The following is a 24,411-nucleotide window of genomic DNA, read 5'->3' as shown; positions in this document are numbered from 1 at the left end:
CATCATCATCATCATCATCATCATCATCATTGTCATCAGGTCGATACATTCTCCTGAAGATAAGACCATTTTGAGGTTATAAGCATCTGGATTTTCATAGCTCTGCCTGTCAGTTTCCATATATATTTTTTTAATGCATGGAAGTTTCCATAGAAGAGGCTAATTCTGCTTATCCTTTTGATGTGATAGGTAAGCAAACTTTGTGGGAACTATTTCCTCTTAGACTCTACAGTTAGAAAAGTATCATATCCCACTTTCCCGTGGTATGTGATTACGTGGAAGGAAGCCACGGCATATTGGACAGATTCTGTGCATGGACATCATGAGCTGTAGTAATCATATTCATGACTCACTGTTAGCATCCTGCTTCCAAATCAACAGAATCAAAGAAGTCTCTGAATAACTCTAACTACAGGTACCACTGAGATTTGCTTTGAACTCATTGCTGCATATTTACAAATAAATGCATCTTTTGCTGGGTTACCTCTGGAAAATACTATTAAAAAGGGAAAGAGCTTGTGTGGGCCAAATGCCTTCAAGTACGAGAGCATATTCAAATCACTGTGAATTCTGGACTGTAGTATTTTTCAGGCTAAGATTTTTTAAAACAGAGGTGAGAAGACTCCTATTCCTATTTAACTTAAGTGTGAATTTCTATGATGGAGTTATTGTTTTTTGTTTGTTTGTTTTTTACTATTCTGTTGAAATAAGGAGGAGAATTTAAAACATACATGGAGTTTCTGTTTTGGTTTGAGATTGTCCATACTACAATGAGATGGACTTCCCAAGCCACAAATAAAAATCACTTTCAGCCCTCTGCAGTGTCATTGAGGATGGAGCACCATCCTGGGCTTGAGGCAGTTTAGTTGCTGCCCTGGCATTTGGCTGATTCCAGGCTCCTCCCTAGAACAACTGCTGGCTGGGACTCCTGTTGTGGCTGACAGCCTGTGTCCGTGACAAAGAATCAGTCCAGTTCTAAATATTGCCTCTGCCTGGAACGCTGTGCAGACAGGCTCTACTTAGTCAGCCTGGACCCCTTAGGTAGGTGTTCAAACCTAGATCTCGGCCGAGTTTTTTCATATGGTTTTGGGCTCCAAATATTGAGCTTCTGGCCTTGGGAGTTAGGTCTAGAACTCCTCAGTGGTATTCCCAGACCTAGTCATACCTGTCCCTGGTTTCCGTCTCTGACCCTCAGCTTATGCCTGTAGCAGACATCACTGGAATTATGACAGGCATATGTGCAGGAAAGGAAAAAATGCAAACAAAAGTGAGTGTGAGATCTCAGACAATTAGCCAAACTTTCAATAATCTCCCAAAGTAATGTAATGGTTTTAAGTTTCATTTTTCTGTTTAGGGTTTTATAATACTCCTTTCTATATTTATATTGATAATTGAGAGCTGATTCGATTTCCAGATGCATTATGATAAGTGATGAAGTTATAAGCCACTGGATGTCACTCTTCAGCTACGCAAGTGTGGCTGAAGTAGAGATTCCCATAGCGAATTGCAAGTGGATAGCCAGGGGTAGAAACAAATTGAACTGTTGGGGCAGGTACATTTGCAATGTCAGTGAGCTATGGCAGAGGTTGGTTTCTGTATGTCTTCTCTAGTATGTCTCAGTGGCAGTTATACAGGACTAATAGTAAATTCCCTCAGCACCAAAAAGCCAAAAAGACACTCATTTATCCATTCACTATGTGCCTTAATCACTTACTATAAGCAGGATATCAGACTAATGAACTACGGATACCAGAAAAAGTAAATTTGCATCATGCATACATTCAACTTATTGGACATCAACTGTGGTACGAGAAAATGAAAGAAAATTCTACCTGTTACTCCACTCAATGAGTTTATGCCTGAGAATAGTTTTGTCTATTGTCTTTCAGCTTCAAGCCCAGACTTTTACATTCTGCTCTGACACTGTAGCTGAGACTATGCAAATTACATTCCCCAGACTTCTTTGAGGTCTGGCTTCTGGTTAGGTTCTGCCAAACACAGGCGCTGGCAGGAGATTAAAAGGTGATAAGGGAGCAGAAGGAATATTTTTCCTGTTTTCAGTTCTAGTCAGCTCTCTGGAGACACTCCCCTATGCTCCCAGGTCCTGTTAACACCATTTTTTCTCTTTTACTGTCCCAGCCCAAAGAATGGCAGCTGCTTCCCAAGCAACTACTACCCAGGTTACCCTAGCAACCTTTTTTTGCTTTTTTAGTCTTCCAATCGCTGTCTAACTCATCCCCTGTATTAAGTCACCTCTGTCTGAAACACCCAGCATGGTTTCTGTTCTCCTGATGAGATCCCATCTACAGTAAACATGAGATGACAGACATGAATCTTCTCTTTCTTTGTTCAGTATCAGATTTTGTGTATTTCTCATGGTTGAGATGTCTTGTAACCCTGAATAAGATTTTAGTGTTATATTTTTCAAAAAATATGGATCCTAGTCACAAGCCAACTGGTAGTCAAACAAAAAACACCAGTAGAATGTAAAGCTTCATAAAATAAAAGATGTAGTGATACATTGACCTGTTCCAATACCAGAAGAAACCTCACCATGTTGGACTTAATGAAAAATGGTCTCCAAATTGCCCCTTTCTTAGAGATTTTTCCAAGGATGATTTGGCATATAAAATTTTTGCCTTTCATGTTGAATTTGCATACTCAATTTCTCACAACACATATTTCCATAGTATAATCTTGTAAGATTGAGTAGGACAACAGTTCTTGCTTTCATGAGCTTTCAATCTAGCGGAAGAAATAGACACATACAGAGAGGCAGTACACAGCCATGTTGTCACAAGGACAAACCCATTTGTCACCTATTGGTAGTAAGACCTCATGAAGTAGATTGGAAGAGTAGAAGGAGAACAGGGAACATGATACATAGATTCTGCTAGAAATTTCACTCACTTCCCTGCTTAGAACAGAAATCTATTATTACTATTTCAGTTTCAAAGACCTATTTAGAAGAAGATGCTTACCCAGCCATGTAGTTTTGCTTAGTATATGATCTTCTCTTCTCCTAGTACACTTCAGTGCCATTTAACTTTATTTTTCTGAGTTATATTGGAGAACATCCAATTCCTTCCTCATAGCCCCTTAGTAATATATATATATATTTTTTTTTGACAGGAAAGTAGGATTTATTGGTGGGTGTTAAGGTAGAAGCAGAGACTTATAAATGCAGAGCCTGCCATTTTTCCAGGAGACCATGATTAGGGATGTACTTGACACCACAGCCATCTGGGATGAGCCACTTTTCAGCCACCATGTCTTCAAATCCATCCGCATTAAACTTAATAAAGCCCCACTTCTTGGAGCTGTGGATCTTCTGGCGGCCAGGGAACTTGAACTTGGCTCTGCATAGTGCCTCAATCACATGCTCCTTGTTCTGCAGCTTGGTGTGGATGTACATAATGACTTGGCCAATATGAACCCTGGCCACTGGGGCTTTCCGAAGGCACCCTGCATACCTGTCGGGAGCCCGTCAGCCCCAGCACAGGACAACGTCTTGTTGATGCAGATGAGGTGGAAGGGGTAGAGCCACACTCGGTTGTGAAAGCCATCTTTGCCACAGCTTTTCACCATGTACTTGTTGGCATAAATATGGACAGCCTCCAGGGCTTCGGAGGAGAGCTGCTCATATTCGTCAGACACCATGTGGCCGCAGAGTGGGAACTCGTCCACTCTTGCCTTTTTCCAGCCCAGGCCAAAGATGTGGATCTTGGCATCAGGGAGGCCCCGGGAGAAATGAGACTTTGGGTACAGCTTGTTCTTACCATACCAGTAACACCGGGTGGGGCGGTGGCGCGTGGCGACCCCAGGATCTTAACTGGCACGCTGAAGGAAAAGAAAAGAGTGTAATACATTCTTTAGAGGTTTACTAGACCAGTGTTCTTCATTCTGTTACCAGAGTTTCTTTTTCAGTTTGCCTGTTTGTCTGATTTTTCTCCCTAGAAAACATGTGATTATAATCCCCTCTTCCAATTTCTGTCAGCCCGGATCCTTCATGTCTCACTTCTGGAGCTGATGACATGATCATTGTCCTTTCAGCACAGAACACTGGGTTTAGAAAGACAACAAAAGACATCTTTCAGCTACGGTGCTGGGACCATCAGTCCACGGGCGCTTTTGAACCTCAGTACATTTCATCCTCTTACCAGGTCATTTATCTTTGAAGGTGGTGACATACCAGGGTGAGAGATGACCTAATGATGAGGGACGTCCTCACAAATTATCATTTGGAGAAGTGGTTTTTGAAGAATAAGGAGGAGATGTGGGAGAGGGATTAGCAGGGAACTCTTTTCTGTAACTACTAAATCTTTTGGGATTCATCATTTTTTCAAAATATATTTGCCTAAAGTTCCTCAGGGGTTCATTTAAATGAGAAGAGCAAGAGGAAAAGAGAGGGGTTTGAAGCTGCAGAGAGGGTATCTGTTGCCTTTTTTCCTTGTGATTTGTGCTTATTTGAACAGTTTTTGTCCTGCCAAGTGATTTAGTCTGAGGGACTTATTCCCTGGTTTTGAACAGTGGTGGGGGTGTAGAACAAATTTTCTCTGAAAATACCCTGTCTATTACTTTGAACTCTATCAAAGCATGCTGCATGCATAATTCTGTGCATTTATCTGCTCTTTTTACGGCAACTCATTCCAGATGAATGCGACAACCTGAGAGGTACTAACACAATGGAGGTAATAAACTTATTTAAAACGGGTTTTACTTTACCCTAAAACAAAATATCTATGTAACTATGGCTTGCTGAGCAGAATGTAAAGCTTTTTACAAATGAAGAATCTAATGAGATACTGATATGCTTTGAATATTGGTCCATGAGATTGTTAGAAGAACTTGGCTGCCTTACAACATTACGTTATAGAAAAACTTCAGCACGGAGTAATACAGTTCATATACACCTTAATGGGAACCTCCTGGCTCTGACTCACAACAAGAAATGAAGCCAAACACTCTGTCTGTAGTGCTTGTTCAAGTTCCTGGACTTAAATCTGGAGTCATATTTACTTTGCATTTCTTTTCTGAAGTGAATGATATCATGGTGGCCAGGATTCCAGGTATGGAGCACTAAGAGATAGCTAGGAGATACTTCACCTTTCAAAAAAAACAGTGTCAAAAATTTTCAGAAGGTGAGCCAGGAAAGACTGTATTTCTAAAGAGAAAAGACTCTATTTCTAAAGAGAAAAGCCAATGGAGAGAAATCCACTGGAGAAATTTAACTTTATTTAAAAGTCATCCAACCAGCATATGTGAAGAAAAATAATGCTAGTTGCCAAAAAAGGAAAAAAAAATAATTAACGGAGGTAAATCTTAGCCCATAGCACCATAAGAGTACTACATTAAAGGAATCTCAAACTGCAATCAATCAATTAATTAAAAATGTCAAACCAGCTGTTAGTATTATTTGAGTTAGACAACTGGGTAACTGACTAGTCATTTTTCTATCTTATAACATGAAGCTGGGAATAAGTTTAATGTTAGTCATACCTGTGTAATATGATTAAATTACTTCAGAACAATCAAATTAATATGTTTTACTATTCCTACGACTGAACAATTGTGTTCAAGGTAATTTAATCCACAAGGGATGCAGCAAAATTGTGTTTTTGAGACAGGTCTCCATGGCTAGCTCAACTGTAGCTATTTTAGTTGTGAAAACACAGTCTCGGTCTCCTTGACCCAAGCAATACAGGGGGTTGGGGCAATTCTCCAAGTACTCTAATTCAGAGAAAGCATTGGTCTTCTGGAAACTACCTGGGTCATTTGACATGTGTTTTGCTTGAACTAGCTCAGTAATTTTTCCAACCCTCCACTTTGATTTTGCCAGAGAGACACACCCTATAATGTCTAGACACAAAATATAAGCTAGAGATGCGGGATTCTCTTTGCTATAGAGGTTAACTAGGGTTTTTCTGAGCTGGCAGGTGTAGTATTATCTAAAATTAGGAAACTATTGCTGATTTAGGTCTTTGTTGTCCTGGAAGTGTGTGCAGTGAAATAACAGAGATCTGTGGCTGTACTAGGCCGAGAACCGGAATGCCGCAACACTTAGTCTGCAAACCTATTAAATAACAGGACCTTCCACACCATGGTTTTTAAAATTTTTACTACTTATTTTATCCAATAACCAGGATTCCACTAACTTAGAAAAAAATATCACCATTCTGAAGACGGACATTTATATGATTATAGTAGGAAATAAAAAACAAATGCCAAGACAAGATGGCTACATTAAATGTCTGAGTGTAACATAATATGGAGTGGTATGAGATGTGGCAAATGGGAATATGCATGCCTCATCTAGAGGTGGCACCCATTACTCATCTTTAGCTGATGGACGCTAAGTGTAAATATGGTCCTAGTCTTGCCAGACATTTCATTTTTCAACAAAAGTCAGAAACCTCAATCTTTATATGAAATCTCCCAATAGTTAAATGTTGGCAACGTCTTGGAGTTTGTGGGAGCCAATTAATAATAACACTCCATCTCTTCTCTTGAGTTCAATGCCAATTGAGAAATGAGTAAGACAGGATTAAGACAGATGGAGATCAAGATGCAACATTATTACTGATAAAGCTCATTGAAGAGCAAGGCAAAATCTGTGGCCAAATATCTTTTCTCATTACCACTCTCCTCAGAAGAAAACTTGGGTGTGCAGAACTGACTTGTGGAAGGAAAGGGGTCATGGCGCTCTCAGATTGTTAACTGAGTAACTCTACCCAATTAAAGAAACAAGGACAGTGAATGTCAGGCCTGGCCTCCCACCCATCAGGAAGAGAGATCAGAGAGCTTGTAGGGTACAAATCCCCACTGCTGCCACCATCACGTACACAATCACGTACGCATGAAAATCTAAGGCGTAAGGCCAGGGGAATGGATGTTCCACATTGTAACAACTAGTTCATTTTTCAAAATTCTCCGCAGGGGAAACACCAGTATAAATACTAAAAATGAAATTTTCTTCATTTTGTGGAGATTCAGTATATCACCCAGGATATTTTCTGGGGGTTTTATCCAATAATTGAATAACTGTGTCTTACTCCATAGGCTGGGTTTTCCCAACGAGGTGTGTCAGGAAATAGATTTCAGTTGATGCCCAGCCCTGGGCTCTTTATTTATTTACCCGGCCCCCTGAAGAAAGCCCCGGTTCTCAAGGTTCACAGCTCCAGTCCTGACTTCACATTTCTCTCCCGCTTATGCTTTAGTTTCATATGTGTTAAGACTGTTAGCTTCCAATTTCTATCCTTGCCTCACCCTTCTACTTTAACGTCTGAAGTCGTTTTCCTGGTGACTGTTTGACTTCTTCATGATTCTCATTCCTCCTCCTCTGCCCACTTCCAGCCATATTCCCTAGAGGTGCTTTGAGTAAACACTCCACTAGGTTCAACACCAGAGGCCCCCTCAGAATGTGTGGTTCTCCCATTAGGCTTGCTCCAGACCCTTCAACAGGAAATGGCATTCATAGTTTTTCCATTATTGGTGGTTCTGGAAATGTTTATTAAATACATTGTGTAATGAGTGGACCATTGGCTGAGGCTGTGGTATTTGTCATAACAGGATCAGTCTTGTTCTAATAGTCTGGCATTGGGTATGTTTTTTTTATTCAGCAGAGAGAGAAAACAGAGTCATCCTTGATGGAAATGTCTTAAGAAAAATGATTTTTCCCCTAATATGACTGAATCTCAAGAGTATTTTAAAAATATAGCTTCCATTTTTATAAACCTCCTCTCTTAGAATCATAATTAACTACAAAAGTCTTTAATTTTATTGTAGCAGTGACCTGGGACATTTATGATATGTAGTCCTAATTCCCTGCTTATTCTTTGGTATGTTTTTGACTTTTCAAGAGCTGTTTTTTGAGGCAAATGACATCTGCATATCTAAATGATGGCCTGTTCCCTGCATACTGTCCCTAGAGTTTCCTCATCTGGAACTTTTCCCACCATATTCAAGGGAGGTCTAAAAGGTCAGACGAAGCACTTTGAAGGGAACACTAACCAGGATGCTAGAATCCATGCCTGCTGTTGTCCTTTTTTGTTCTAAGATGACCCTGTTGGACAAATTTTTTATCTGTGTATGGGGCATGGGGAAAAAAATCTCAGTCCTGGCTTCTCAGTCTGCTCATTTATGGGCCTTGAACTTCTGCCCCAGCCAACACAACCCAGTAAGGGAGTCAGTCTCCACCAAGGCTGGCAGGAGGTCAGAAGACTTGGGCCCCCCCAGCCAAGAGAAATGTTATGAGTCACGCTGGAAGTCGTGGATGCTAACTAGGGTGAACGCTAGGCATGCAGCATCCACCGAAACTCAGTTACCAGATGGCTTCCATTTATTGAGTAACTATGGTTTTGGAACTGCATGAAGTGTTTTTCATATATTATCTCTTTTGATCTAATCCTTGCTACATCCATGAGATAGGGATTCTCAGAAATGAAGTCAGGGTCAGTGTTTAAAGACATACACAAGGTCACACAGCTAGTTAATTACCCTTTTAAAGGTCCTATCTCCAAATACAATCACTTTCTGGGGTACTGGGGTTAGGGCTTCAACATATGATTATTTTAGGGGACACAATTTAACCTATAACAGGAACTGAGAGCCTGCTAGCTATGAACTGATTACTCAGGTCCAGTACCAGTATTATATCTGACTGCTTTTGACTATCACCACTGGTCCTGCTAGAACATGCTGTCACCTAAATCACCCTATAGGGCAGGTCATTGTGAAGCTAACTGGAAATTAAAACCTTAGTTTTTATATCCCATTCCTCCACATCTTGATTTCCACCACTGTCCGCTGGTCATTTTATAGATATATAAATATGTATATATTAAAAAGTATATATATTTTTTCTCCAGAATGCATCCAGCCATGAAATATGAAAAATAGAGACATATATTGAAGAAGATACAAGATACATTGTATATAGGGCAATGATGCCTCAGTCCCCTTCAAAGCAGGCACTTTGGGACCTCACACAGTTCTCCCAATCACCATGAGCTGCCCCATCATATTTTCCTGAATCTCATTGATGGTGTGAAATCTCTTCCCTTTCAAAGGCAATTTTAGTTTTGGGAAAAGCCAGAAGTTACAGGGCACCAAATCTGAGTTGTAGCGGGGATGGGCCACCTGGGTGATTTGATGTTTCACCAAAATACTCTGCACGAGATATGATGCCTGACCAGGGGTGTTGTCATGATGAAGCTGTCAATCACCAGTTGCCCATAGCCACAGCCTTTTTCAAAAAACTCCAACCATTGTTAATATAATGAGAATGGTTTGCGTGACATCCATGAACCTGGCAGCCAAAGAGATTGGATTGTAATACACATGTGTGAACAATGGCAACTTCACTCTTCTAGTCAGTGGGGACGGTAGATGCCATTGAGGGAGCATGTGTACTGTGTGGACGTGCATTCAAAATGACTGAACCAGTAGAGCAACAAGTCTGCTTCAAATTTTGCATTAAGCTGGAACATTCCTCTGTGGAAACTATTTGGATGATTCAGAAAACTTCTGGGGATGATGCAATGAATGCAGCACACATAAGTGTGGTACAAATGCTTCAAAGCTGGTTGAGAATCTGTTGAAAGTGATCCATGTTTTGGAAGCAGTAGAACAAAGCAGTTGTGCACACAAGTTCTGGAACCAGATTGCCTGGGTTAGTATTGGAGTGTCACCTTACTACTAAGTGAACTTGGATAGGTTTCTTGACCTCCGTGTCACACTTTCTTCCTATGTAAGGGGGAAAAGTAATAGCACTTAGTTGATTGATTTGTTCTTAGGTTGTCTGGCCCACAGTAAGTACTCAAAAATTCTTTGATCTAATTTTATAATTAATGCAATAGTTTATAGAATTGTCTTTATCCTTTGGTGTTATTTCATCCTGGGTAATTTTTTGAAATGTACATGTGTATATCCTTTATGACATTCTTTTATTTCACAAAAGATAAAAACTCATACCTAAACTGGTTTAAACATTGAAAAGAATTATTGGCTCTTACAGTCAAGTAATTTATGGACATACCAGCTTCAGATATGGCTTGATTCAGGGCCCAACTGATGTCTCTAGAACTCAGGTTTTCTCTATACATTAATCAGCTATGTTGCCTTGGTGTTAGCTTCATTTTTAAGGGCTCCTTTCTCATGCTTGAAAGATGATTCTCGTTATCTCTGGGAGCTGCATGCTTCTATGTTGAAAGCCAGTGAGAAAGAGTGAGCAGTATCTTCATCCTAGAATTTCCAGAAATCATTCTGGGATCCATTCGGATTGCACTAAGTGAGTCCATGTGCTCATCTTTGATTTGATTACTAATGTCATCAGGATGCAGGACTTTGGCCAGGTCTGGGTCATTCACCCCATTCTGGAGTTAAGAGTCAAGTGAACTCCACTGGGAGCACATGTGTTGAAAGTGGGGAAAACTGGGATATAGCTACCAGAGGAAAGATAAAAAGATTCCAGGCAGTGAAATTATAGATGTTCACAGCATGAATGCTTTAAATAGTTTTGGAGGACTGAGAGTGTATCTATGGGGACTCTAGTACATATTATAATTCAGTTCTGTTGTGTGTCCAAACCCACTACGTTGGATGACTAATTATGTCTAGCATTATATAAAAGACAACACCAATGCAGTTGAGATAGTGGGTCCCTAAATGAGCCAAGTAGACATATGTTAACATATATAATGCTGGGTGTGAAAGATTTTCACATTTTGGCTTCTAAGAATGGAGAAGAGGTCTTGGAACTTCTTTTCATCACAACATCTTCTCTCACCCCTCAAAAGGGGAATTATGGCTGGAGTTGGTTGGAGTCACTGTACATGATTAAAAATCTGTCTCTTCTCTTTTGGGTTGGTGTATCGGCCTGCTTCTGCTACGTGGAGAGAAGGTTCAGCTATCTGTCTTTGGATGTTTGTTTTCCACTAGATCCTAAGAATGCCCAGTTCAGCTTCAGGACTGAAAACTTTGCCGACATAAGCACTCAAACTGGTTGGACTTTGATGAGGTAGAATAGCCTTCCTACTTGCTGTAGTTCACTCATACCTGCATCATTTGGCTACAGGAGCTTTCTATGGACTTGATCCCAGTTTACTTGAATTCTGCTTTGGCATTTGGGTTCAAAGCCCCTCTGCTTTGCCTCCTTTGTTTAATGCATCCCTTGGAGGCATTATAAAAGAATTAGTGTGCACATGAGGCAAGGACTCAGGTAGTGCTAAGGCCCCTGGCCAAAATATCATCATAGTATTTTTATGCCAGCACTTAATTGCACCAAATTATATATTGCAAACAAAACTTTTGAAAACATTTAGATGTAATATTATTGTCTTTAAACTCCAGAATTAATGGTCCAGAGAACAAATAAAAGGGAAATCAAAGACACATCATATTGCTCATATGCTTGTAGAATATAGATCAGTAGTCTGAACTGGGCTGTCAGAACTCCTTGCTAAGTACAAAGGGCATGCTCCCTAGAGCACACCCATGCCTCCCCTTTCCTCTGGTGTGTACTTTTGCTTTTTTTCTCCTGAGCTCTAAAGGTTCCCAGGAGACTTGCAACCAGGGGAGCAGCGGGCAGCAGCAGCAGCAGCTCATCCTGGGGTTACCCCGTGAACCTGTCTCCAAGGGCCTCCTTTTGCCTCTTTAACTTCTTTTCCTAAGTCCATGCAGCCCAGCATGACTCACTTCTGTTACTGTGACTTTTTTTCCTAAGTCTAGTCAGTGCAGACTAGGCTCACTCCTATTGCTGTGATCTTGCCTCTTCTATCTCAAGCCCTTCCTTTGTTTCACTGACCCCAGCTTTAGTAAAATCTGAAAAAAAGAAAAAAAAAAAGAACAAAGAAATCTAGCTCTGAGAACCAAAGTTAAGTAAAACATCTTAATGGAACCAACTGTTTACTAATATGATTTCTGTGGGAGGAATCTGGCCCTAGGTCATTTTTTATTTTTAACACAAACTGATCTACTACAGAGATTTGTTTTCTTAACCCAAAGCTTAAAAATCATTTTTGTGAAGTATACCACTGTATACAGTGTGACTGTTGTGAAGTTCCCTCATTAGGAGAAAGAGTGGAAAATATCAAATCTTGTCAAATGAAGCAGAGGAAAAAAATTAGTCTTTCATTTGTAGGAGAGAAAATAATACCCCAGGGACTCAAATGCCTGCTCTGTATTACTAGGCAATCTCTAATTGAGCCCTCTTTCAAAAACCCAGCTTCACAACTTATGTCTTAGAAATTCCCTCTAATTTAAAGTACTCGACAGTTTAGCATCTGAGAATGTCCCCCCCTGAGCTGGAACGACTAATGATCAAAAAGGAACCAGTGAGATATAAAGATATTTAACTTCTCTCATGTGAGTTTAGTGATTTAGAAGAGATTGATATGCCAGTTTTTTCTTATTTTAATGACCTTTTCTGTATGTAGGCTCCCTGAATCCCATAATAACACTTTGTTTATACAGATAATTTTCTTTCCAGCAGGAGCTCTTACATGCTTTAATAACCTTTTCTCATAAATCAACTCAGTGCACTGTGAAGTTTGATGAGGTACAGGGGCTGGGAACGTTTCCTCGAATCTGCCAACTGGGGCTATGAGCACTCCATGGCCCCCTCCCAGACTTCCAAGTGGACTGATGTTGCTGTAGGGACCTGGGCAGAGCTTGATTGGGCAGGGAAGTCACCTCATGGCAGCCTGGAGTGAGTGCAGACTCTTGAGAACCAGAGTGTCTAAGAAGGTCCCATGTGAAAAAGAAAAACTCTGAATTTGTACACAGATTGAGGAAACCTTGCACCAGAGATTTTGGGATTGGTATTAGGAATGCCATATTTTTTATTGACCCAAGACTTCATTTAGAAATTTTAAATATCTCCTTTACTGGATGATTCAAGTGAATTAGATGGCATTCTTTTCTCTCTCTTTTTTTAAAATTTAAAATGAATTTTATTTATTTATTTTATTGTTGTTCAAGCATAGTTGTCTCCACTTTCCCCTACCATCCTCCTCCTCCCCACCCATCCCCATGTCCATACTACCCAAAGCAATTTATAGATTCAACGCGATCCCTATTAAAATACCAATAACATATTTCACAGATACAGAACAAACATTTCAAAAACTTATATGGAACCATAAATGACCCTGAATAACCTCAGCAATTTTGAGAAAGAAGAACAAAGTAGGAGGGATCACAATACCTGGTATCAAACTATATTACAAGGCTACTGTAATCAAAACAGTCTGGTACTGGCATAAGAACAAACACATAGATCAGTGGAGCAGAGCAGAGAGCTCAGAAATAAACCCATATCTGTATGGTCAATTAATATTTGACAAAGGGGGCAGGAGCATAAAATGGAGTAAGAATAGCCTGTGCAACAAATAGTGTTGGGACATCTGGACAGCTCTATGCAAAAAAAATGAAACTTCAACCACCAACTTATACCATACACAAAAATAAACTCAAGATAGATAAAAGAGTTAAATATAAGTCACAACACCATAAAAGTCCTAGAGGAGAACATAGATAGCATTCTTTTGGTAGCACAAGACAGAAACAGAGCTCAGATTGGAGTAGACACAAAAGAAAAATGAATTTGATGATGTGACTGGGATATCCAAAGAAGGGCTTCAGGTATTGTCTGATCCAGGGTATCAAATGATGTCAAGGAGCTCTTTTTTGTTCTTATCTCTTGGCTTTGGTTTCCTCTAGATGTCTTCAGCCAGGCCTTTTACATATAGTAAGAAAAAAGGCAGTGAGCAATCTCCCATTCTCATCTTAATAACTTAGGAGTCAAGGGAACAGAGAGACCTTCTTTCTCTTGGCATGCGTATATCAAACTTTAAGGAATATACTGACACCTTGATTGATAATCTAAATAGAGCCACATGGACTGTGTATGTGGATAGGTCTACAAAAGATGTCAGAGAAGGGAAATGCAAACATCTGCTGGACCGACCCTTCTTTATTAGTTCTACACTTATCTTTCCTGTGATCTGTTCTGCCCCACCCCAACACACACACATACACACACACACACGCACACTCACAAAGTGTTGTTACAGGTCTGGCTAAAATATTCTGAAAGGAAATCTCATATGATAAAAATAAAAATAAATAAATATGGCATAACCAACAAATTACAGTTCTTGAGGGTTTAATGCTACTTACCATGTCTATTTTATTTCACAAACACTATTTTGTCTAACAAAAATATGTACCAGACATTATTCTAAGTATTTTGTAAATATTAACTGACTTAATTACTATAATAACACCACAAGGTCCACGCTATTGTTATTCCCATTTTAGGAACTTCCAGATTAGGAAACTTAGGTATAGAATGGCTAAGACATTTGTATACAGGTAGTAGGAGTAAGAGCCAGGATTTGAATCCAGGTAGTCTGGAAAATATTCCTTTGAAAAGAACTTAAATATATTAAATATACTATCTCCTGTTCATTAGTGTTTGTCCTGTTAAGGCCACTTCACTGATGTGTCTGCTGGACCCTTTGCTTGAACCTCACTTCTGTGTTACCAGCATGTACATGTTGTATGCTCTCCACTGCCTTCTGACCCATCTCCTCACTTAGTGCATGCAGCAGGGTTGGCATTGCTGTGGACCAGACAGACCACAGAGATACTATGCAAAGAATCTGACACCTAGTGGACTTTCAATGTGGGTTCATTTCTTCCACATTTACCCTGGTTTTGTTTCAGCTAATATTTACTCAGTTATTATATTTATTTATTTAAAAAAAATTTTTTAGCTCTGGTCTTGGAAAAGGAGAAGACTGTTGTATTGCATTCAAAAGAGCCAACATCCTGAACTTTGAGCAGAATTAGGAATAGCTTTGTAATCTAATAAAAATAGAAATGCCTTTCTTCTCTGGATCCATAATATCACTGACCACATATTCAGACAGATAGTGGAGCAACTGAAGCCTCACACTATCACTGGAGTCTTCCCAGCTACCAACTTACCACAGAAGGCTAAAATTTTACTAGGTTGAATAGGATGCCCCCCCAATTCAAAATTCAAAGTTCAAAAGTATACCTGGGCTCTCAGAATGTGACCTTCTTTGGAAATAAGGACTCTGTGGATGTAATTAGTTAAGATGAGTCCATACTGAACTAGAGGAGGCCCTAAATCTAATGACTAGTGGGTGTCCCAACAAGAAGGCTGTGTGAAAACAGGCAGAAATTGGAGTGATGCAGCTACAATCAAGGGGTGCCGAGAACTGCCAGCAACTCGCAGCAGTAGAAGACACAGGCAAGCATTCCTCTCCAGAGCCCTGGGAGTGACCATGGACCTGCTGATGCCTTGATGTCAGACTCTTAGCCTCCACACCGGAAGGGAGTAAATTTCCTTTGTTTGAAGCTGCCCAGCTTGTGGTATTTTGTTACAGCAGCCCCAGGAAACTAGTACACCTTGTGTGCTAGTTATTTTCTCAAAGTTTCCAGTCCTCCCTCCTAGATTCTGCTCTGCGATGCTGGGGCTGGGACTTGGAGACCATATTTTTGCTTTGCCAGCAGTTCCCTGGTAGGCTCTGCCAATGCAGGCCCTAGAGGGAAGCTTTAAAGTGGGGGAGAGTTTGAAACATGCTTCTTCCTATTTGTTCCTCTTCCTGTCGGTGTCAGCACAGCAGTGCTTCTTCAACTGAGCACGGGTAGTTACTTTCAATAGCAGCAGCCCCAGTGCCCCTGCCCTCTCAGAAGTAGCCACGTCGACCTCCCTACCCAAGAAACCAGTACCAGCCTTTTGACTTTCCCCCCAATAATCATGGGGGTCCCAGGTCCTCGGAGACTCTTCTCCAAGCTTCTATATTGTAATCCAACCTCCTGCCTTTGCTCCTGCAGTCCGAGGGGTGGCGGCTGCTATAAGGATCTGTGTCATACTTCACTGTTCTCATTTTGCTTTTCAGTCCTTAGTAGTTAATAATACCTAGTACCTTTATATTCCACCCTTAAAATATCCAATGCGGTTTCTGTTTTCTGACTGGACTCTGACTGCTGCAGCCGGCAGTCCTTGGCTTTATAAACTGCCCCATTCTTTCTTGTTTGCTCAAATTAGCAGTGGGAGGTGAATCAGTTAGGAGGGCTGAGGAGCAGTAACAGGAAGCCGTGACTGCAATAGCTTAATCCAAAGGCTTTTTAAAAATTTAAGACTTTATATGTTAAGAAAAGCTTTAATTTCACAGAAAAATTGAGGGAAAGATACAGAGATTTTCCATATACCAGCACACCCAACCTCCCCCTGTGCTGATAAACCCACATTGATGGACACATCATTATGACCTGGAGTCCATAGTTTACATTAGGGTTCATCTTGGTACTGCGTATTCTGTGTCTGGACATATTTATAATGACATGTCTTCACAATTACATTGTCATAGAGAGCACTTCCACTGTCCTAAAAATTGTCTGCACTCCACCTATTCATCCTTTACTCTCACCCTCTCCTCCTGGCAACCACGAATCTCCATGTCACTGTCTCCACAGTCTTGCCTTTTCCAGAATGTCATGTGGTTGAAATCGTACAGTATGCAGACTTTTCAGATTGGCTTCTCTCACTACAATATTATGCATTTAAGGTTTCTGCATGTCTTTTCATGGCTTGATAGTGCTTTTCTTTTTAGGGCCGAATAATATCGCGTTGTCTGAATATGCTGCAGTTTGTCCATTTACCTACTAAAAAACATCTCGGTTGCTTCCAAGTCTTGGCATATATGAATAAAGCTGCTATAAAAATCTGTGTGCAGGTTTTTACGTGGACGTAAGTTTTCAACTTCTTTTGGTAAATACCAGGGAACACCAAGGGCATTTTTCTTTTCTTCTTTTCCTCCTCCTCTTCCTCTTCCTCCTTCTCTACTCTTCTTTTCTTTCACGTGAGGAGATACCCAGAGGCTGTTTGTGTTGGTTCATTCAGTCGCTCCAGGCTATGACACCATGACTGGCTCGTAAGCACTTCCCTTCTTTCCCCTCTACTCCGTTGGTGAGTTGGTAAGTCAGCCATTGTGCCCGTGGGAAGGCGGCAATAGTTCCAGAGGTCACATGCAGAGATGAGGAAGTGCAGTGAGGGAAAGCAAGAGGATTTCATCTGCACACCTTCTGTTAGGTAGTAAAACCTTCAACAAAGGCCTCAGCAGATCCCCCTCAGGTCTTATGGACCAGAACTGGGGCACGCACTCACACTCTAGCCAGGGACCAGCATTGAAAGTGAGCACCTGGCCTTTGTAGTGTCTTCTAGGGGGCACAGTCACTACCAATTTCCATCCCAATCTGAGCCTCAGTTTCCTTGTCTATGAAGTAGGAATAGTAATACGTATTCTTGCAGGGGTTTTGCAAGAACTAAGTGAGGTGGGGGTAAAATGTACCCAGCATTATGTGTGGCACTTAGTGCACATCTGTAAAAGTAGACTTGCTCTCCTGTTACCTGGCTGCTTGTCTCAGGGGACTGCCTACTGGACACAACCAGGAAGTTAGTTGCTCTTGGTTGACTGAAGTGTTGCATGGCCCCCGTTTTGGAGCACTGTCACCTCTGCCATATTATTCTTCACAAAAACTCTGTTGGGAAGCCACTGTCACCTTTTCCCAAATGTGGGAGTTGAAGCCCTGCTAATGAAAGAGCTGGCATCCCTGTCTCCAATGAGTTCATCACTATGGCTGTTAAGTCCAGAGCTGTGGGAACCATTCCTTCTTTGAGAATGAATCTGTATGTCTGTAGAAATTTTTCCAAGAATAACATAGACACCCAACTGTGGTAACAGGGCTTTCAGCTAAAGTCTCAACTAGTGAATTTTTCCTGAGGATTTCTGGGAGCAATGTTTCTGCCCACAGTTGCAAATGCATTCATCTACAGCCTACGAACATCATATTTCTATCTCTGCATTTTGATTTTGACATCTACTCCCCAGCCTTGTTCATACACACAGAGGACCCACTTTGAATACCTTCTGCTTCTGCTTAAATCACTAGCATATTGAAAGCATCAAGGAGAAAATGGGCCTCTTGGATCTGGGGCAATGCATTCTGATTAACACTGGATGTGTGCTGTGTTGTGACCCGGGGCAGCCCCCAGGAAAGAAAGTTTCTCAGCTTGTTTCCAGGGCCATTTGGGCATCTCCGCAGCCTTGTGGCATGTTGAGAGAATTTCTCCTCTGAAGAATCAGGGATACTCAGCCTTCCCTTTCCTTTATTTTGTTCAATGTATGATTATATATCCTTCGTGGCATGGGCTGTTAAGTGCACAAACTTCCTTACAGTATATCAAGATGCAAAGAATACTTAAATTGAACCCCAACCCCAGTGTGGCTCAGTTGGTTGGGCATTCCACTGCAAAGTGAAGAAACCAGTTCGATTCCTGGTTGGGGCACATGCTCGGGTTGTGGGTTTTGTTCCTGGTCAGGGCACATACCAGAAGCAACCAATTGATGTTTCTTTCACACATCTGATGTTTCCCTCCCTCTCTCTCTCCCTCCCTTCCCCTCTTTCTAAAAAGAAATAAAATCTTTTAAAAAAGAATATTTAAATTGAATGGGAGGTAAATTACCAACTGCCTTAACTTCGTAGCATCTCTCTGAATCTTGAATCTTGCAGGCGTTTCCTGAAGTGCTAGTTTCCTCTCCATAATTTTCTCATTATAGTATAGCCTTACCTTTTAGGGGGACACTCTTTCTTTTTAATCACAGAGAATCTGTTGCAATGCAGTGGTTCTCAAACCTGAATAAAGGTACTAGGCTCTGCCACTTAACATGTTGAAGAACTGTTTGGATATAACCTGTGCGTGTGTGTGTGTGTGTGTGTGTGTGTGATTAGAGGATAGACAGTACATGTTGTATTCTTCTGTAGGACAATGAGAACCTTTCATTCCTTTGCAAATCTTCTGCAGCAAAAGAGTTTTGAAGTCCTTGGAGTGGCTAGAAGCATCCTCTTGCCATTTTTTTTATAGAGCCTCCTCTCCTCCTCTCTGCACTTAGTGCTTAAACAATGGAGGCTAAGTCTCTGGCTGTACTTGGAAGGGAGTAGAGAGGGCAGGAGGTAGAGGGACCCAAGTTTGTGAAAAGCTTCCCCTTTAGTTTTCAGGAAGCAGACGTGTCTACTCTGCAGAACTTGGTGCCCAGCCAGCCACCCATAGAAGCTGTAGGAAGTGTTATCAGGAAGGAGCCATTGACAAGTGAAGATCAAACTGGCCTTCTGGGTGGTAATTGGTATTCTTGTGTATGACATGTGGGGTTATCAGGTAAGCTGCCAGCCCTCCCTTTTATGTGATGAAAATGCAAACAATAACACCTGAAAAGTCAAATCACGAAGGCTCTCAAAGCATCTTGAGGAATGGCGGAAACAAAACCACAAATGAAAACGAAGCAGTTTCTTTTCAGGGAACTGTATATTGAAAACTGATGGAAAAGCAGGGAACAGGCTGACTAGGAACAAAGATTTTTCTCTGGACTGGGTCCTGGTCCTGACAATGATGCTTGTCCAGAGATCATGGACAGGTCACTTAACTTGTGACACGTAACAAGGTTAACTGTTCTTTTTGTGTGTGGCATTGCAGCATTAAATGCAGGAACTTCTTTCTGTGAGTGCTGGGGCAAGCTGGGTTTGGGGAGAGTGACAGTGAGTTTTGTGTTTTGTTTTGCAAGTTGGAAGATCTTTCCTACTCTAACACTAGATGTACTTCTATATGTATATCTCTATGGTACGTTTTAGCCATAAAATAGTCACTTTGAAAAAGCAGGAGATTTTGGAATTTTGAGCTTATGTGGCTCATTTTTAAAGAATCTGAAAATAATTATTTTTGTAAATAAAAAAATCATTTGGTGGGAAAAGTTAAACCTCAAACTTCTCTCAGTTCTCCTTCTAAAGAAGAGAACCTTCAAAATTAAACTTGAAGTCAAAGTTAATATACTTATAAATAGATAACATGCCAAAAATTAATCTAATAGTTTCTCAGACTCAACAAACATGGCTCTCTGCAAGGAGATGCACTTCGGTGCTCAATAGAGGGGGGCAGGATGGGGTGGGATTGGAAGTCTGAAATCTGTGAGCGGGTAATTTCCCCTCAGTCTGCCTCTGCTGTCACCTCTCCCACCCCCTCTAGCCTGTGACAAATGAATTCAAAGAACTTTTTACTAATTTTGACATCCATGTTGTTGATCTCCTAGAGTTAGAAATTAGCATTTAAAAAATGTTTAACCTAAATATATGATGCAATGATAAAAGCCCTATTTTAGCCTAGCAGTAATCCAAATTGCTGCTAATCCAAGCAGTAATCCAAATTGCTTTACTATTTATGAAACAGATGAAACCACTTTTAACATGCCTTTTCCTACTGCAAATAATACATTTCCTAGTTCAAAAATAGTTCATTAAGAAAGAGGATATAGGAATAATTGCCAAGATCAAAAATACTTTACCTCCAGTATTTGTCATTATGAGCAGTGCTGCTATGAACAATTTGCACATGTCTTCTTGTACGTGGATGCAAATTTGATGCATTAGCTTAGGAGCAATTGCTGGGAAATGGTAAATGCGTTTGTTCAGTCTTACAAAATAATGTCCAATTGTTTTCCAATGTGCTTATACTAATTTATACTCCAGCTGAGGCATCTGCATTTTTTTGGCAGTGGCTGGGAGACCCCAACTTCAATGTGAGCTCCCAGGTGAGATCCAAGTAGACCTTGGAGCGTGATGGACGAGCAGCACTGGGTCTACATGTTTTGGGCACTGCGAAGTAGGTGGAGGGCCTCGTGTGAGGGAGGGCAAGGCTCCCCGGCCAAGCTGGCCAGAGGAGGCTGAATGTTTTCTGTACTTTGGACTATGGCTGGGTTTTTTTTTAAAAATTGTTTTCTGTAATTTTAGACTCAGAGAATATAATAAGCACTCTTATTTCTACCACATATTAATAATTGCCAACATCTGTTCTACTTAATTTTATAAAATGAAACAAAAATTATAAGTAGATCAAGTTGAAGTTCTCTTTGCTCACCCGTTCCATCCCTCTTTTCTGTTGTACATCCTAACCCCGCCAAGGCAACTGATGTCACAATTTGGGAGGCATCCTCCCCCACATGTTTTTATACTTTTACCACACTTGATGTATCCATAAAATACTATGCAGGTTTGTGTTCTTTGTTTTCAAAGTAACATAAATTGCATTGTCCGTACATATTTTTCTGAAACTTCCTTTTTACACATTTTGTGTTTGAGACCTATCCCTGCTGATGCGTGCAAATTAGATAATACATTACCACTGTGCCATAACATGAATCCCATAATGCAAATATTCCAGAACACAAGTAAACCATGTTTTACTTATCTATTCTTCTACCAGTAGATATTTCGATCTTTAAAGAATATTTACAATTATAAAGAAGGCTGTAATGAATGTGTTCTTAAAATATGTTCTACCAGCTAGACCTGCCTAGTTTGCAGCAATGCATAGCATCAACATTAACATTAAAGGCAACCAGCTGCTTCTCTGATTGCACTGTGGTATGCTGGGTCCAGCTCATTTTGTTTCGCAAGAGGCACTTGTTAAAATTTCATGTGAGGCAATTATTAAAAATAGCCATTATTAAAAATACAATCCTATAAATTTACAATGGAATACAGTTATATTTTAAAGGTAATAAATGCTCAAAACTCACCACTTCCTAATTGTTTCACTATGCCTATCATTATCTATGTTCTAGAGATTACTTATGTCTATTATTTCTGTGTGGTGGAAATAACTATATAATGCTGCATGACTATACGTCTCCTCTCAACTCTGTTAGCTTGAAATCAGCCATGGTGAGAGTATTTACACTACAGAAATCAGTAATGCTACTAAATCAAGTCTTGATTTATTGTTTTGTTGACTACATAGACCAAGAATTGTCAAACTTTTTCTGTAAAGATCCAGAGAGTAAATATTTTAGGCTTTGCTACTATTTTGTTACTATTGCTTCTCCTCTTCCCTTTCCCTCTTCTCCTCTTTCCTCTCCTCTTTCTCCTCCTTATTATTCATAATCCTTAAAAAATGGAAAAAAACAGTTAACTGATGAACTTTATAAAAATAGGAACCCATAGGCTATAGGTTGCTAACTCCTGGTCTAGACATAAAGAAGTGATAGAGAAAATATTGGTGTGGATTTAATGTAAGAGTATGTTGTTTATATACAGGGTGGGGCAAAAGTAGGTTTACAGTTGTCCCTATGGAAAACAATACAATAATAAATAAATAATAATATAAGATTAAACTCTGTGTTTTGTGCATTGAGAACTGTAAGCCTATTTTTGCCTCATACTGTAATACTCACTTTGTGAATAGAAAAAAATTGAGGAGATGTTCTTCCAGTGTTTAAAACTATTACCTAATTCAATAAAGAAGTTACATCCTTGGCAATGAATGAGCTTTTTACATGTGATCTAATTATTTATTTCACTTTCATTTTCCTCATTAACATAAATGAAATAGCATCAACATCCATCAGGAGCTACACCTGGAAATCTGATTGTTAAACATTCATCAACAACCCTGGATCACACCCATTACATTTATGAAGAAAAGAAGCACTCACTCACTGACTGAGATGCTTTACCACACACATGCGCACTCACATACTAACTACTCATACAGCTGACACACCTTCGGTCTAGTGTGTGGTCTTCCAATTTTTCACTTATACCTGTATTTAAATTACTACTCTTACTAGTATTATGAATATCATCATCATCATCTTCATCATCATCGTACATTTAGACTCTCAACTACTCAAGGACAGGGGCTATGTTGGAGTTATTCTATGTGCCTCAGTGTTCTCATTTGAAAAATAAGCTTAATAGTAATAACTGCCTTACAGGGTTGCTATGAGGATTAAATGAGGTAACCCTCCCCTCCTTTTCCTTCCTCTTTTTTTCTTTTCCCTTTCCTTCCCTTGTTTTCTTCTTTTTCTTGTCCCTTTCTATTTTCCTTTTAACAAATATTTATTGAGTGCATAGTGTATGCAAGTGATGAATGGTGAACAAGACCAACGTAACCCTTATTTTCAAGGAGTCAACAGTCCAGTGGGCAAGACTGTTTAAAAAAGTTAAGTACCTAAGCAATGGTAAAACAAGTCATGGCAAATGATATGAAGGAATCAAACAAAAATCTGAGATGCAGAATAATGGGAGTCATTTCAGCATTTATTTAGGTAACTACGGTCTCTATGGAAAAGGTCTCTTTGGAGAGGTGCATTTAAGGTGAGTCCTGGAGAATAAGAGTCAGATATTAGAAGGGAATAGAGAGGGTGGGAGAACAGGGGACGAAGAGCTTTTCCTAAGCTGCTTGTAGGGTTGGCCCTTTGTGGAGGCCAAAGAAAGCAGCACCGGATAGGAGTTGGCATATTGGTTTCCTCTCCATATACAATGCTGATAAGTTGGTAGTGGCTTCCTGGAGTGTTGTGTTGAAAGGATTTTGAGGCCCTTATAGGCCCGTAGTAAAGAGGTCCATGGAATACTGGTCATGTCTGCTATGGACACAGGTGAAGCTCCTGGAGCATATTTATTTATTCTGTTCTAGAGGATTTGTCCAGTGGTTGGATGTGTAAAAGGTGAGCTGGGCAGTCTATGGGGATGATGTTGTTCCCCACTGTTATCCTTAAGATCAGCTTATTCCACTCCAAGCTTTTCACAGCAAAAGGTTCAATCACTCATTAAGAAGTAATTAAGTCAATGAGTTTTATCTCTTCAAAATTATAGCTCTCTTATATGTCACTTGCAGCAATTGAACAAATTTCTAGAGAGAAGAAAGGTGAGGTATGGACCCCCTCCCTGTTGTGCTTTCCCATTATAGAATCTTGTGATCCTACCACACAGAAAGGTGGGCTGTTTCTGTGAGGCTGGAGAGATGCAGAGAGCTGCTTTGGAGTACTTGGAATTGCAGGAACTACTACCTCTTAAATAGGATTTGCTTCATTCAATAAATACCCATATCCCTGGCTGGTGTGGCTCAGTGAATTGAGTGCTGGCCTGTGAATTGAAAGGTTGCCAGTTTGATTCCCTGCCAGGGCACATGCTTGGGTTGCAGGGTGTGTCCCCATTTGGGGGCAAACAGGAGGCAACCAATTGACGTTCTTCTCACACATTGATGTCTCCTTTCCTCTTTTTCTCCCTCCCTTCGCCTTTGTCTGAAAAATAAATATATAAAATCTTTAACTAAAAAAAAAAATACCCACAAAAGCCCATCTCATACTGAATACATGCAAACCCGTGCACTCAGAAGCCATTTGAATTTGTGTTTCCCAAAGGGCGATATGTATCCCAGTGGTGGTACACGACATAGTGTTAGGTGACATAAGGACTTTTTAATTTTAATAATAATGCTAATTACAGGGTAGGGCAAAAGTAGGTTTATAGTTGTGAGTACATTAAATG

The 24,411-nt window shown here is 40.3% G+C and overlaps 1 pseudogene; it reads right to left on the bottom strand.

The window, feature by feature from the left end:
* Window positions 1-3,175: 3,175 nt before the first annotated feature.
* Window positions 3,176-22,752, bottom strand: LOC112319498 (large ribosomal subunit protein uL16-like; annotated as a pseudogene).
* Between the last annotated feature and the right edge of the window lie 1,659 nt (window positions 22,753-24,411).

The sequence above is a fragment of the Desmodus rotundus genome, chromosome 6 (assembly GCF_022682495.2).
Source record: "Desmodus rotundus isolate HL8 chromosome 6, HLdesRot8A.1, whole genome shotgun sequence".
Taxonomy (NCBI): domain Eukaryota; kingdom Metazoa; phylum Chordata; class Mammalia; order Chiroptera; family Phyllostomidae; genus Desmodus; species Desmodus rotundus.
The sequence above is the reverse complement of the archived record's forward strand: the minus strand, read 5'-3'. Positions and strand labels throughout refer to the sequence as shown.